Source organism: Leiobunum rupestre, chromosome 6 (assembly GCF_980474605.1).
Source record: "Leiobunum rupestre chromosome 6, qqLeiRupe1.1.hap1, whole genome shotgun sequence".
Classification (NCBI taxonomy): Eukaryota; Metazoa; Arthropoda; class Arachnida; order Opiliones; family Sclerosomatidae; genus Leiobunum; species Leiobunum rupestre.
The window spans coordinates 39,953,837-39,969,108 of NC_143389.1; positions in this window are offsets into that span (position 1 = coordinate 39,953,837).

Sequence of the window (15,272 nt, forward strand, 5' to 3'; positions counted from 1 at the left end):
CACGGCCAACTTTGATCTAGCGCTATACACTCTTTTTTCGCGCTATTTTCCTGGCCGCGTCCATGTTTTGTTTTCCCCTTGCAGCCCCATCCCCCATTACGGGAGCCACAAAGAGTGGATGCTAGCAAGGTGGAATCCCCGCTGAGGGCAGAGGCAATAACCGACGACCGGGAGGCAAGTATAAGAGGGGGTAAAATAATAAAGGCGCGAAAAAGAGTGAATAGCTGCCAACCCAGTCGTTGAAGTTTCTATTTAAACCGCGGAGGATTAAGGGAAGGGGAGTTGTATTGAGGCGCCTCTTATGGCTGCATCCGTAGTCAGTTTTTTCTTTAATTTTTACAAAAATGGTAGGGACGAAAACTATATTTATGTCTGCTCCAATCGGCAAAACTGACAACAGAGAAAGAACCTAAAAGGTTTTCCTCTTACGGCCAACTTAGTTACACTTTGTCAAAAAGGGAAATTATATTTCATGGTAGATTATTTAAAAAAAAATTAAATACCCTTAAATTTCCCATGAAATGTTCGAAATACCCTCATTTTCCCCATTACCCTCAGTCTCGAAAAAAAAATCCCTCTCGAGGTCAATTTTACGCGAAAAAGGGTAAAATACCCTCAAAGTGGAAGCATTGCGCCGAACCTCAGGGCTCAGGCTTCCTATTTCATAATGTAGATGGGGTTCCTTTCTTTCCAAAAAATATTTTGTTTCGTTTTTTTTAGTTCGGGAGAATTTAAAATAAAATAGCAAAGAAATGTGTCCGATAAAAGGGGCGTCCGATAATAGGGGGGACTGACCCCACATATTACTTAAAAATCCTTGATCCTACATTGAGACTCATTGGCGACTATAAAGTAAGACTCCCATTTTTGGTAAGGGACACTTTCCCACCCTCATGCGCGGATATTTATTTAAAAAGAAACAATTGAAAGAAATATCATCATGCAATTATGCATTTTTTTATTACAGAAGTTTTATCCTCTTACAGTTCTTTATTTTGGAATCTGATAAAACGGAATTACGGGCGAACGATACTACTCGTTTGTGATGACATACTTTATGCTTTCTACAATACACTACGCTTCTAGAACAATCGTAACACTGAGAACAAACTAAACATTCTCTGGGTGATTTTAAACACTCCACGCAATTGGTATCTTCATTTCCCATCATCACGTATAAATCCGACCACGGGACGCGTTTAACGCAATAACTTTTGAAAGTGATCGAATCGTTTAAGGTGACGGACCATTTACTACAATGTTCCGAACACGGGCACGCGCTTTCTTTTTTTAAATAAACGTAGAGTTTTCTAGGCCATACGGCCAACATTGATAGACGGCATATTTTATGAGTATCTTTTATAGCTTTTTTGATGGTTGATTAGTCCGCACTACAAAATCTGTACAATTAACATCTTAGGCTTCCCAAATTCACTTAAACCGTCGGATTAATAGCTCTTTTTATTAAGTAGCGGGGCCTTATTGATTAAATGTGACTCTTACGTCACCGTCTCTTACTTTTACAAGCCTACACTCGCCAGAGGATTATACAGGATGTGTCAAAAGACAAAGCTACCTTTTTTTTGTATTTTTTTTCAGTAATTTTCCAACACCCCCCCCCCCCCCTCATTATTTTCATTGAGCTGTGCGCGCTAATTAATGTATTATTTGTTCCGTATTATTCATGTTCGATTATTTAAATTTTATTAATATCAATGTTTCTATCTTAAATGGTTTCATTAAACCCGTTATACTTTGTTAATCCTCTAACTATTGGTTTATTGTAAAATTTAAGTTGACTTCGACTCCATAGAGCACTATTTAAGCCGAAGATTTTCGCTAAAAGACAAGCGACTAGACCTCCTCACTCTGTTACTAAAATAATAGTGAAACCGAAATTCCAAAAAATTGATTGTCATTCCCAGTCTGTGTGTTACGTATGACTTAATGAATACTTATTTACTCTTTATTATAAACCAATCCCAAAAATTAAATTAGGCGAGGAAACCATTTAAACCTTATAGCAACCTTTGAGCGGAAATTGCCAGAAATCGGTTTAATAGGGTGGATGAAAATATCATTTATCCCAAAAAAAAATGTCTAATCTGAAAGTAGTACGTATCACGTACTTTTAATTTCAATAAAAATTTATTTTATATTTTTATATATCGTTTTATAATCTTCGTAAGTAATCGATGAATCTAATTCTCGAACTTGGTGAAAGGAGAGATCTGGTTTGTTAACATATCCAATCGGTTTTTTTTTATAAGAGTCGGTTTGATTTATTTTAATACGAGATAAAACTTCCATTAACGAATCGGTATACACATCGAGGGAATAACCCGTAAGCGGTTTTAAGGGTTCTCCGTCGTTTAAATAAATCCTTTCTGGGTTTATTTCGCGAATAATTTCTTTAAATTGAGACTGATTTACGAAACGACTTTTTATGGGTTGAATAGCTCTTATATCTCTCCAAGCCGTTACTGGTTCGTTTGTTCCGTTTAAACCGAGCATTAAGTATCCGCATAAATGTTTATGTAATAAAATATTTCTCACCTGTCCAGAATTACGAGACATATTAATGAATGAACTCGCAATATTCGTCGTACGGTGGCGTCTCTCTTTAGAAATTTCCACCGTCTGTTTCATGATTTTGGCCGACATCGCGCAATTGTTTTAATATACTAGGTACTTTGCTAATATATCTATATATAAGTACAATGCAATAAAATATATATAATAATTGCAAAATATTTAATTAAATAAAAAAACGTTACCGTTAGAAAAGCCGCGGAAAAGCTGAAATTATGATATCAAATACAAATGGCGTTTATCCAAAATATTCCCGATGCACGTGCCCAAGGTTTAATCTCAGTGTTTATGTATACTGTAACAAAACCACCAAACAACCGGTAATGTGAAGTTCGGTAAGGCGCCTTGAACCCAATTGTTTCCAGTTATTTTTCCACTGTTTTTTTAAACGGTAAAACGATAAGAGCAATAGTAAATTCCAAATGAAAAGACGAAGAGCAAATAAATTGAGAAACAGTTACCTAGTAGTGGCGACAAAACCTCATTTCCTGCTCTTCTATAGGTTGAAATAACGCGGTGCAGTATCAGGTAACTTAACTAAGACCTCTTATTTCCGGCACGGAACGAGAGAGAAGCGGCACTTTCTCATCGAAGCCGTGTATGGCCAAAAGTAATAAATAAGTGTGGCGCTTAATTATCGAAGAAGCGGAAAGGCCAACGCTTTTATTTAATTGCGCGTACATATTACCATATGTAACATAATTACTCATAAGTATGCCACTGTACCTTTATTTCATTCAAAAAAGATTCACTAACAGTTTGTTTCACCACGAACCAGTAAAAAAAAGGTGGACGACCTTAGATTTTAACCTTTTTATTCATCGTTGTAATTTTGGGAGTCTCCCTAGCTATTGGCTACTAAACGTATGGATTTAAGCCAATGGAAAACCTAAAAAAAATGCGAGGGGCTGATCACTCCACGTAATCGGTGTACAGAGCCGTACCTTTGACTGTACTAATGGGATTACGCGTAATCTTTGAAGTCCCTGCCTTTGGCAGTGCTAATCTAAGCGTAATCCGGTGTACAGACTTTCTAAGAGTGGTTAGCCCTCGAAAAAATGAGAAGGAATTTTTTTGCGTCGGAATTTTAGTCAGCCTAATGTAGCTTTATTGAAATTTATAAACTCACTCGGTCTGTGCGGATGAAGTTAAATTTTGAGTAGTTATGAGAAAATTAAAAGGGTGGGGGGAAAAAGACTAATACGGTTCGGTTCAGTCACGGCCAACTTTGATCACGCGCTGTTCGCGCTACAGCGGCCAACACATTCGTCGAAATTAAGTGAGCAAGGATTCCCCCCCCCCCCCCTATAAACTGTACTACAACGTGTTGGAGTTCAGCGCCACGCTCGGTTTTTATATCGACTTCAATGTAAAAACTATTCTAGAAATAAAAATCCGCAAAGGGCGCTCACGTCATACATATCTTTTGCTCATAGGTTAACACAGAAACGTCAACGAATGAGATGGCCGCTGTAGCGCGACAGATCAAAGTTGGCCGTGGTTCAGTGATCGTTTTCCGAAAATGGAACAAGTCGTTTAAGTGGAATATTCCACCAGCGTTATTAAAACCCATCCCAAGCCTCGAAGAGTTAGGACTATAGGCTCGAAAGAATATCTGCAAAGACTCCCATCTTGTAGATGCCCCAGAAAAGCTCAACCTGAATTCCAACTGACTAAACCTATTGAACCAAGAATGAATATCAGTTAAATTAGATGAAATTTTTAAAGAACAAAAACGTTGGATAGGGAATTGTCATTTTAATTTCACAAAGAGCCACAAAAATATACTGGAATTCAATGATGATAAGGAAAACACGTTCGAATCTTTATACAAAGATTTGTGGGGAAAATGCATTCATGATTTTATATAATAAAAGGGCAACATTTTTCACCGGAATGTGACACTACCAATCCGGAAATTTGTCACGCATAAAATCAATAGCCTTAATATTTAATTTAAACATTCACATTAGTTCACTTTTCTCACATCCTTAACTTTACGACTCTGGGTATATGCTTAGAGTCATTTAAAAATTCTCAGGAAAACATCCCCACAACCCTTCCCTGCCTAGACGCTGGCCGTCTAGCTGACAGGTTAATGGGGTTACCCCCTTTCTAGATCCCCTCTCTATAGAAAGTCGTTCTGGGACCTCTGGCCACGGTTCCCCCTTCGCTTTCTTCTTGCCGTCCCGCGGCACCATCTTTATTGGGCTTAGCGACTCTCCCTCTCTTACCTATTGTTATTTTCTTTAAAGTAAGGACCATTCCCCATCAATTTTACCCAAAAGTTGAGGTTTGCAAGTATATAATTTTATCATGCACTTTGAAATAAAACCAACGTTTTTTAATCAACTTCTATAGATAAAATTTTTGGGTGATGAATTTTAAGAGCAAACGACAACAAAACTACAGTTGTAATAACGGGAGGTTGCGCGGGGTTAAAACTGCTAAAGCGGGGAGACGCGCGCGAGGAGGGGAATTCTTTTATCGTATACGAAACCGAAAACGGTCCCCGAGATCTTACCATATAGGGAATACGGTCAGATAACCATTCCAAGTCCGAGGTATGAATTCCTGGTAAGAACCAAATGTTTCTTTTACTCCGGAAGTCGAAATACATAGGAATATTTCGCTTATAGAAGCGCCGTAAAGCCCATATTCTTGCCCATTTTATAGCCAAATGATTGTAAAATAGAAAATCTCGGAATGATGTGCGGCTGCTTTGTGAGAAAACCAAAACCCAAAAGTTCAAATTGCGATTAGAAAAAGAGTCCCCTCCCCCCCCCCCCTACCTCCCTCTCTCTCTCTCTCTCTCTCTCTCTCTCTCTCTCTCTCTCTCTCTCTATCTCTCTATCAACCTCTCCTCATCGAGCCCGCAAGAAACCCCGTTGAAATCGAGTGGATTCCCGCGGCTCCGACCGCTGCTCGGAGGCAACGCTCCAACGTTAAGGCAGTCTTCTAAATCTCTCTCTCCCTCTCGCTCTGCGCTTTTTGAAGGGTTCTGCAAACGGAGCGCTGCTGCCATCTATCTGCAAACCGATGTATCTTCTCTCAACTATTATCCTCCTAGCATAATTAACATAATTACTCATAAGTACGCCACTAGCTCTATTTATTCACTAACGGGTACAGGACGATGAACGGTTTTTGGGTTACACTACACGGAAAAAGTTATTATTCTCGCGTATTATGACAACTATATCGTTTGGTGGAAATTGAAAATTAAATTGGAAATCAAAATAAGTACACCCAGCAAAATGAACGGAAACTGGTGAAATTAAAGGAAAATATAGGAAATAAGATAAAATTCGAGGAATTTATAGGAAGGCATTGAAAAATATAGGAAAAATAGGAAGTCTGGTCACCCTGAAGGCCTGAACTGGGTTTAAACTGCGTTTTTTTTTAACCAGTGGGGTTTTAAGCCAGCCAACACCGCGTAATTTTCGTTTAACGTATTAATGTGGGTAAGTCGTTGATTCCGTTATTTTGCGTTTTTGTAATATTGTCTAGATCACTTTTATCACTAATAGAGCTATACCGCGAATTTTTTTGTCTCGGAAAGTGCTTCGTTAGTCGCGCTTTCAATTCCGAGCGGCTTAATTTGCTCGGTGTTGTCAACCGAATGACCGACGATCTAGCCACTCTGCGGCCGAAAGGAACGTCATTATTCTCCGGCTCATCATTATCTAATATTTCGTTCGAAAAATCCTTGATCCTGCATTGAGATTGGTACGGGAAACCTTCCCACCCTCGTGCGTGGATATATATTAACAAAAAAAAAAGGCAATTTAAGAAATATTATCAATTACACATTTTTTTTATTACAGAAGTTTTATCCTCTTACAGTTCTTTATTTTGGAATCTGATAAAACGGAATTACCGGCGAACGATACTACTCGTTTGTGATGACATACTTTATGCTTTCTACAATACACTACGCTTCTAGAACAATCGTAACACTGAGAACAAACTAAACATTCTCTGGGTGATTTTAAACACTCCACGCAATTGGTATCTTCATTTCCCATCATCACGTATAAATCCGACCACGGGACGCGTTTAACGCAATAACTTTTGAAAGTGATCGAATCGTTTAAGGTGACGGACCATTTACTACAATGTTCCGAACACGGGCACGCGCTTTCTTTTTTTAAATAAACGTAGAGTTTTCTAGGCCATACGGCCAACATTGATAGACGGCATATTTTATGAGTATCTTTTATAGCTTTTTTGATGGTTGGTATAAATCCATAGTAAACGCATTCGTTTCCTTCTATACTGCATTCGGTAAATTTATACGCCAAAATTTCTCCGCCATTTACTCTCGCTTGTAGGACTCCCCGATTTATAGACGGTGCGATCCCGTGAGAGACGTGCATCGCGTGAAGCCAACGATTTTGAAGAGTCTCTTTTAATTTTTGAGGAGCGAAAGAACGACTTTCCGTAAAATCACAGTTGCTCAGTAAGGTGTAATCTTCGAATTCCGTCGCGAATATCGGCTCATTGGATATAAAACGCGTAGCTCCGATTTTTATTTCGTATCCAATGGAAATTGAGGGGGTAGGTTGATTTGCCGTTGACATTGCTATATGTTTTTATTTTATACTTGGCCGTTTATAGCCCCGCGCTTTTAGTCGCGCTAGTCTTATCGGAGACCACGGTTATACTATATAAAATTGAAAAAGTCAATTTTGCTTTTAAAATTCGAGGGAATTGAATCTCGGGCAAAACCTGGATGGTTTTGAATGTATCTATTAAGGAACGCTTGAAATATACGTGATTCCGCCAATTCGGTCGTTACATCTTCGCGGATGATATCTTCGAATCGTACATCTTTTACGTGTTTATAGTTTCTAACGCGCTGGTATTGCTGTTCATTCAGCGGCTGAGTTCTTTTCGCCATAAACGATTTGAAATTTTCAGCGTAGCAATGTACTCTCGCTTGTTGGCTAGTTAATTCGCATTTACACTGCCTAGCATTTAAAAGTTCAGTATTAGACATTGTTTTTTTTACTCAACTCGAATAACAAACTATTTGTAAAATTATATATAGTAACGTGTCGGCTAGCCCGCTTTGCGACTCGAAGACGTACACTCGGAAGAGTAAGCCGATTTTATTCTATTTTGATAGGGGCTAATTAATTAATAAGATTTATACTCTTGTCTTTCTTTAGTGAACGATTTGTCGGCTCTAGAATTGGCAAAGGAAGGACACACCGCGGTGCTACGAACGGGGGTATATTTCTGCATTAACTGCGACGGTCAAGTGTTTCACGTTCCAAGCTACGGAGGTTTAGCCTGGTACTGCGATGGCGAAAAGGACTGCGAAAAATACCGGAAAGCGGTCTATTTCCAGACCAAGAACTGTTTAAGTTTAAAAGTGCCGGCTTGGGTTTTAACGGATTTACCGCGTATTTACATTTGCGTTAATTGTGGCCTGACTGGCACGAAAAGAACCGCCAGCCTGACTGAGTGTGAGGTCACTGGTGGTTGCTGCATATTCCCAAAAATAAATAGGATTGTTTAATTTTTTTTAATTTTCTATTACCGTAAGTTCAAAAAAAACTTTTAAAAGTATGTTTATATATATATAATAAAAATTTTAACGTTTATGATATTTATTTATTTCTTTGATTAATAATCATACTTAACAATGACTATTTGCCTTTTTTGACCCAAAACCACGAAACAGCCGGTAATGTGAAATTCGGTAAGGCGCCTTGAACCCAATTGTTTCCAGTTATTTTTCCATGAAGAGAAAAAGAAATTGGGAAACAGTTACCTAGTAGTGTTGATAGAGGCGCACTCCCTGCTCTTCTATAGGTTCAAATCACGTTGAGCAGTATCAGTTAACTTAAATAACGAGAGAGAAAAGAGAGATCTGCGCGTCGACCAATCAGAGTACTACAAAACCTCTTATTTCCGGCACGGAACGAGAGAGAAGAGGCACTTGTGACTTTCTCATCGAAGCCGTGTATGGCCAAAAGTAATAAATAAGTGTGGTGCTTTATTGCTTTATTATCGAAGAAGCGGTTATAGGCCAGCGCTTTGGTTTAATTGCGCGTACATATTACCATATGTAACATAATTACTCATAAGTATGCCACTTAACCTTTATTCCATTCAAAAAAGCTTCAGTCGTCGAAGTGGGATATTCCGCCAGCGGTATTAAAACCCATCCCAAACCCATAAGAGTTAGGCCTCTAGGCTCAAAAGAATCTGAGAAGATGCCCTGGCCAGAAAAGCTCAACCTGAACTCCAACTATTTAGAATGATAATACATATAGAATGGCGTCATATATAACATAATTACTCATAAGTATGCCTCTATATGACATCTATGTATTAAAAATTTCAATGAGACCTTGTTTCACAGCCACCAAAGAAAATACGGATAACGTCGTGTAAAACTGGTTTTCACTTCCTTCCCTCCCCCGCCAGACCTGGTTTTAATGACGAAAAAGCCGTCATCGATTGGAAAATGACGTCAATCACGTCATACTCCTGCGAACAAAGTCTCATTGAGAAGACGTTCCTTTTGGCACACTTAGGAGTAATTTTGTTACATATGATGGCGCATACTTGGTCTGAATTGGACGAGATTCACTATATATTATAGTATCGGGAAACAGCAGTTCATCAAGGCGATAATATTATTTCGTTCACCCCTTTTTTCAATTTCTAATAACTGACAGCTCCGTAAAATTTTTGGAAAGGTGTTAAGATTTCAACCATACGGTTAAGTAAGAACAGGAATTCACACCTCGAAGGTATGAATTCCTGGTAAGAATCATTTCTTTTACTCCTAAAGTCGAAATGCATATGTATATTTCGCTTAAAGAATGTTAAGAATCGTCGTAAAGCTCATATTCTTGCCCATTTTAGAGAGCAAAATTTCGATTAGTGCCCCCCCCTCCTTAGCGTCGTTCTCCGACCCGAAGCGAGCCCACAAGAAACCCCGTTGAAGTCCCGTGGATTTCCGCAGCTTCGATCGGGGCTCGGAGCTTTGCTCGGAGGCCGCGCTCCGACGTAAAGGTAGTCTTCGAAACCTCTCGCTCTTTCTCTGCGCTTTATGAAGGGTTCTGTAAACGGAGCGCTGTTGCCATCTATCTGCAGACCGATGCATCTTCTCTCAACTATTATCCTCCCAGCATAAGTGCGCAACCAAACAATATAAAGCTCCTTCTTAATAATAATAATAACTTGCAGGGTGACTAGGGAAATGAAACGAAAAATGTATAGGGAAAATAGATAATTTGAACGGGAATTATAAGAAAATATATAGGATACGGAATGCGTAACAAAAAAAAAAGGAAAATGTAGGGAACACCATTAGGCAAAATAGAAGAAAATATAAAAATAGGCCAAATAAGGTATACTATAGGATATATAGGACGAAAGGTTTTTGGGTTACACTACACGGAACAACCAAAGTTATTATTCTCGGGCATTGTTATTGTTTGGTGGAAATTGAAAATTAAATTGGAAATCAAAATAAATACACACAGTAAAATGAACGGAAACTGGTGAAATTATAAGAAAATATGTGAAATAAGGTAAAATTCGAGGAATTGAAAATATAGGAAAAATAGGAAGTCTGGTCACCCTGAACTTGGTTTAAACAGCGTTTTTTTTACCAGTGGGGTTTTAAGCCAGCCAACACCGCGTAATTTTCGTTTAACGTATTAATGTGGGTAAGTCGTTGATTCCGTTATTTTGCGTTTTTGTAATATTGTCTAGATCACTTTTATCACTAATAGAGCTATACCGCGAATTTTTTTGTCTCGGAAAGTGCTTCGTTAGTCGCGCTTTCAATTCCGAGCGGCTTAATTTGCTCGGTGTTGTCAACCGAATGACCGACGATCTAGCCACTCTGCGGCCGAAAGGAACGTCATTATTCTCCGGCTCATAATTCTCTAATATTTCGTTCGACGTAATCCTCGATTTCACTTCGGTATCGAATGTGATCCAATTTTTCACCAAAACGTTCAGAGCCGAAAGAATAGTGAATGTTGGGCCGTTGATTTGGTAAGGTACGTATTTGGCTACGACGTTCACGTAGGAATCTAATATCGACTCGTAGTTGACTTTTAAACAAGTCTCTACGAAATGAAGCGCGAATACGCGTATAGCTGGCGTACTACCGGGACCGCATTTAACCCCACCTTCCGGATTTAATATATATAATTCTCCGCGACACGCCCAGATATACCAGTCGAATGGTGATACTATAATGAGTCTATTACAAACAGTTTCGGACGACTTGTCGTAAATTTTAAATACCGTAGGAGAGTACGTCGCCTTCTCTACAGAATGGTCTATAATACTCTTTATATTTAACTTTTTATTCAACAAATAAATATATACCAAGACGCACGTGGCTATAAATAAAACGAATATCAATAAAAAGGTAGTCCCGGTATCCATCATTCTATAGCGCCTATCGGGGTATATACATGTATACGCCGTAGATATGGAGATACCAATATTGCCTAATAATGGCTGCCAGATTACGAGGGAAAAAGAAGGCGGTTTTCTACAGCGAGCCGATTTGCCGCTCTATAAATATCAGACTGAAGGTAACGGATACGTGCTATTTTCAAGAATATTCGACACCTTTTACGAATGGCCACGTGACAAACCATTATCCAGCAACGATTTGGACTCTTTCGCTAGCACTGGACATACTCTAGGATTGGATTATACCAAGACATATTGTCGTACGTTTTCTTTAGATTTAGATTGTATATGTCGTAAAGATCAGAACGCCACTCGACATTTAAACGACACTTTAGCTGACCAAGTGAGACTTAAAACGTTAGAAGCGTTTAAAAACGTCTTGCATTTAACGGAGACAGATTGCGTGTTGTGGAAAAATCGGTGTGGATACCATCTGTATAGCGACGTCCCGGTATCTTTGCCAATGCACTTATATCTCAAAAAGTTGATTGAGGTCGATTTTGCTCAGGCCGAAGTCTTATTCGAAGTTCCTAGCATCATGCCGTTACCATATTCCGCGAAAGAGAGTGGTCAGCCTTATAGACCGTTATTTACGGGACAAAAAGCCATCACGTTATTACCAAAGAATGGCGAACACTACGAAATCGCCGACTATACGAGACTTCCAACTAGCAACCAAATAGCCAAAATTGAAACGCTACACGGTCCAATCTACGCGAACAAATTACCGACAGCCGTAAAAAAGTATACGTACCCGAGATTATCAAAAGTCTTCGCGGTAACGATAGATTTGGCGTTCGACTACATGGCCCAATTAGAACAATACGTAGCGAACACCGTCATAACCCGAGAAAGAAATAACACTATGATCGAGGATTTGGATTTATCATCAATATCTGACGAAACTGTCAGAACAAAGCTGCAATTATTTATGACTAAATTTAATAAATCGCATTTGAGTGAACAATCGGAATCTCACGTAAAATTTGTGGAGACGTCCGCCGTGTTGAATGGCGGATTATATCTGCAACCTTACGTCGTGGCGTTGCATAAACATCTAGAACCGATTTCTTTCGATAACGTGACCAAATTGTTAACTATATTGTACTCCGATGTTACGCCAAATGATGGCTCTATCGGGATATTTATCGAACGATATGACCAAAACACTTACAAGTGCTATTCGAATAACGGCGATGACATGATGAAGCATTTGTCGTATCTATACACGAATGGAATAACGGCGTGCATGTCTCTGGATGAAACGATCAACGAAGCCATAAGCGTCGCTACGAACGAATCTTCGCCCGAAAATATTTGCAAAATCATTCGAAACTCCTCCAATAAAAATAGCGAACGTGCCGCGCTAATTACGGGTGTCGTTGAAGTTTTCGTGGCGGTACTAATTAAATTAAAAATTATGATGTACAATCCAAGCTCGTCTAATTGGTATATACTCGAAGACGGGGGTTATTACAAAACTTTTAAAAAATTTGAAACAAACAACATTCCGACGGCCATTTACGACTGGGTTGGTAGAGATAGACTCTCTTCGGATATAATCCACGGAAACATCATGATGCAATTGGCCAAATTCAAAGTGACGGAGACCGCCCTCTGGAGTTTGTGTCATTTTATGTTTTCAACGTCAGTTGGCGTTTTTAACAGTATCACCGGATTATATACGGCGAAAACCGCCTTTTTGAGATTTTATAAAATGAGAGATTACGCGATTTGGGAAATGGGCCGACCGTTTGTAATGTACCCGGATCAGAATAGGGATGTCGTTCGTATATATCGTTTAGCGGAAAAATATACTAGTCAAATGTATCACAAAATCACCGAACTGTTTGTTCATTTTATAATGGCTCCGGCCGTATTGCAATTGCAAAAAATTATCAGCGTCGAAGAGTTTAGAATTATAAAATTCTTTCAACGTCTCGGGTCGCACCACGATATTAGCTCGGCCTACTTTTTGACGGAATATTTTCCTATCGATCCTAAATTTATATACCTCATAATGTATATATATATCAAATATGATAAGTTTAATAGTTTAGAAACGTACGTGAAACTTACGGACCATATATTTAATTACGATCAAGTAACCGAAGAAGCGTGGCGTCACAAATTTTCCAAACAGCTGGATTCGGTCAAATATCGATTTCAGAGCCGATACATGGACACGTTATTGACCATAGAAGGTGAAAATGTCAGCGAAGTTTCGGAAGAATTTTGCTTGTATTCGGTATTGATCGCGGTGTGTATAATCAAATGTCGAACATTCGCCCCTTTTGTGAGAGCCTTTGGCGTGGAAAATTTACCGGAGCCAAATGAAATTCACCCGGAATACCGCGATTTCACGTATAATATGAATTTGGATGAATTTAAGTTAAACATGGCCAGAGCGTCAAAAATTGTATTCGGCGAGAACTTAAGCCCCATAGAAATTAACTTTGTATCAATGTGCTTCAGTATAGGAATGTCTACTTGTTTCGATCCAGAAACCACGACGGAAATGCTGGACGCTATTTCGGCGGTATTTGTTCCGTACAACAAAAATAAAAAACTCATAATTTTTTACGGGACTGGTAACGTTGGTAAATCTCACATATGCGATCTCATCCAGCATATGGCATCCCCGCATGTTGGTAGGTTCCGGGATTTGCAAGTGGCGATGGATCGAGCCAATGTGACAACGAAAAACAACGTAACAATTTTAAACGAGGTGTTGTACGTAGACGCGGAAAGTATCAAGTCGGCTACAGGGAACGACGCCGAGTCCGCGAAACAGTTTTTTTCACAAGATTACGAAATGCAGAAAGATCAATCGCTAATATACGGGGCCACGAATTCGATAGTAATTTTTACGACTAAACATGGAAAAAAAGTAGAAGTCGAACGAACTAGTATAAACCGCTTGCACGCGATTTACCTCACTGGTCAACATAACCCGGCTAGTTTCCAAACGTGTAGCATCTTTACAATGTTAACGGACTCGCAATTGTATTGCGGAATTATTGACGTACCAAAAAAAGAAGCCGCGAACGCTTTAAGTTGGTTAACTTTCGTTTCTTACGTTTCCAGACGAGATAAAAATATGTATTCTCCGCTCAACCCAAATAATGCCAAATCTAAGGAATACAGAGACAATGTATATTATAACAATAATTGTTTGTACCGGTTTTTAATTAATGCGGGAATCATGGAAGAAGACGGGTTCTTTATTGGGAAAGACTCGTTGTTGAATATAGTGAAGCGGAATTTATGCGAAAAAGGATCGAAGGGTATAGCGACGTTAAAAGACTTTATAATTAAATTTGAAAGACAATACGGCGTAAAATTAGATTGCACGAGTGTGATTTTAAACATACAGCAAATTGGTTTAATTAATCACGTCACAAATAATATGAGCACTACAAGTTCTCCCGGTGCGGTTATAACCTACGAAGGGTTATTGGACAGAGTTAAAATTTACAGCAAAGAATTAGACAAAGATAACGCTCTGTCCTATTTTAAGAGAACAAATGCCAAATATTACAATTTTGGAACTAAATGCTATAATGGCCTAATATTTGAGACGGAATTACCAATAAGCTACGAAGGTAACGAATCGAATTATTTCACTATAAATACAACAAATGGATTTGTAGTTGATCGTGTATAGATTTTAGTACTTAAAAGAAATTTACACCGCCTACCATGTAAAAAATAAAAACTTTTTTTTCCAAATTAACTTTTTGGTTTATTTAAAAAAAATTAACATTGTTTTAAAGTTCTGAACTCGAACAAATTGTTAATCCTAAATTTAAAAACTAAGACTCGCATTATTATACATTTTCAAAACTAAAAAAAAAATAAAGGTTTCATATACCGGGTGCTGCGCGGCCCCTTAGACCAGCCCTAGGCTTCACAGCGATGCCCGCGTGTATTGTGTGTGGGAGCGATACGGTATACTCGCAGGGGCAAACAACTGTAGTTTTTTTTTGTTTTTCGAAATTTAGAGTTTGAACCCCCTCTAACCATTGATCTCGCTCTGCCGACCTCTCCACGTGGAAGGATTAAGTCCGGCATTGTTAGCGCTGTCAAAATGGTCAGCAGTGACAATGCTCTTGAGAACCGCAAAGTCCGAATTACGAGGTGACCGCGTCGCTATCAATGCGGGGATAGCGAAGGGAAAAGCAAAAAGACTTTTGAACCATTTTTCGACACTGGGAGAT